This window comes from Acanthisitta chloris, unplaced genomic scaffold, assembly GCF_000695815.1.
Source record: "Acanthisitta chloris isolate BGI_N310 unplaced genomic scaffold, ASM69581v1 scaffold24776, whole genome shotgun sequence".
NCBI classification, from domain to species: domain Eukaryota; kingdom Metazoa; phylum Chordata; class Aves; order Passeriformes; family Acanthisittidae; genus Acanthisitta; species Acanthisitta chloris.
This window is the reverse complement of record NW_008679070.1, coordinates 19,955-22,279: the sequence shown is the minus strand read 5'-3', so window position 1 is coordinate 22,279 and position 2,325 is coordinate 19,955.

Sequence of the window (2,325 nt, the reverse complement as noted above, 5' to 3'; positions counted from 1 at the left end):
GAAGGGAGGAAGGGAGGAAGGGAGGAGATGTGAATGCAGATTTCAGAGACACAAGAGGCAGGAGAAACAAGAGTTTGTTTTTGCATGATTGTCTTAGCAAAAAAAAAAAAAAATCAAGGTTTGCTTCATTCAGCATCAGCCTGCTAACTGATGGGCCCCTGTACAGCACAAAAAATAGCTCCAAGGACTTCTCAAGAGAGCCTTGACAACAGAGCTGGCCCAGCTGGAGTCATTGGAGAAATGCATGTAACTCCAGAAAAAGGTTTCGAGTTATCAACACTGATCTGAACTGGATTTTCAAAATAAGCACTGCAGCCAACAGGCTAAACGCATTGGAAAATCTGTGTGCTGAACTCTAAAGTGCTGTTTACAGCTGCAGACAATGTGGTCCTAGGAGACAGAAAAGCCATCAGCAAAAGGCTACTGCTGGGGCAGTATGAAATTAAGCCAGAAAGTCTGCTTTTTCCATGAGCTGAGCTAATGCCGGAAAGTTTAAAGAGTCCTTATCACCTTCATCTCTGCTTCATGTGTGAAAACGACTTATGACCTTCCACCTGGCCCACAGCACAGGCAGACTCCCTCTTTCTTTGGTTTTACAATAGTGTTTTCCTACTTTTTGTACTTGTTTTTCTCTCCTCTGTTGTGGGAAAGACCCACGTGGACAAGAGGGGAAATTACTGGACAATAAAGGGGAAACAATGACACTGACAGCACTCAGAGCTGTAAAAAGCACAAAGTAAACACACAGGGAAAATACTTTTTTCCCCTTCTACCCTTGTTTGTTAAACCATTAGAGGTGTGACTTTCTTTCGGCCAAAGAGGGGAGAAGGCAATGTTTACAGCTGGTAATAGCACTTGCTTTTTCAGTTTGTGTCCCTTTGAAAAGGCATAACCTGAAACAAGCAAGCACATGAGTATTTTGAGAGCCTCACAGGGGAAACACCTCAGTGTACTGCTCTCCAATCACAACACTGCTGTGACTCTGACCTAGAAGTATGCTAGGAGGTTGATAAAGCAAGCTTGAAGTTTAGCATGAGCCAGCTTGTTTAGGACTGCTAAATCACAGTCAGCATCTTAAAAACAGAGATATTTCTGTGACATCCTGTTGTCCAGCGAAATCAGAAGTCCAGAGAGGAAGCAGAATCACAAGCCTGACAGTCTTTAGCAGCAACAACAGCTGGACTCTATTGCATTCCTGAATGTGGCAGAACAAAGAATTAATCACGTGCTATGAGCAGATAGTTGAGGGCTTTAGTCTGTGGGTCTTCATTAACTTAACTGGAAGCTGAATTAACTCTAGTACCCTAAGAACTGACACGAACCTTCTGAACACCCAAATGAGGAATCATATCTTGGTAAGAATCCCCTTACTCCCCACTCCACTCTTCCCAGTTCAGCACAGTTTAATTTTCATTTCCTAGGTGCATAACCTGTTATGGGGAATACTCCAATGCCACAGGACTTTCCTAGCTCCAGCCACTCCTCAAAGCTATCTAACTGACATGAATTTTGCTTCCCTTTGTCCCAGTCCTATCTTAGATACTTAAATGTTGTGTCTAGGTTCTAATTAGGCCAGAGGTTGGTTTAGGCACTTGCCACTTTCATTAATTCAGATGCAAATAGCAATTTAATGGAGACACAGTCGAAAAAGGCAGGTTACCCACATGCTCTGGCTGAAAAAGTAGCTCCTGTAGCTACAGGAGCCCCTCTGGGGGCTGTCATGGCACATCATCACGGAGCTGCACACTTCAGGGCTTTGGCTAGAGAAGTAGAAGAATCTCGTGAAACTAAAGATTACCAGCCAACCAAAGATAAACTACACAGGGAACAGTTACAAGCCAAAAGGTTTTCTGTGGTGCATGATCCACTTTCCCTCCTTGCAGTACTGTTTTGTATATATTGAAGAATAAATTTTTAGCCATTCCTTAGACCTGCAAGGAAAACTGATCTGTGACCACAGTGCATATGAATCATAGTATTCAAGACATGTACCTGATGTGGGAAGCAAGTGTGGCCCCTCCCTCCCTCCCCATAGTTATTTTACTGCAGAGAGACAATGCTTCAGAGAGGGTGATCCTAACAGAGAGAGTGCAAGGGCAGTGCAAGAGCCTTTAGGAAACAAAAGTTGCCAGAGAAAGGCAGACAGAAAAAAACAGAACAAGATGCCAACAGTACCAAGAACAGCCATAGCTAGAAGGAAGAACACTGTTGCCCCTGCATTTAATTGGCTTCTTGTTCTGCTGAGTTCTGCTTTCAATTCATGATGCACAACGAAATCGAGCGCATATATCCAATTCACCACAGCCTAATCATCTTCACAACCCA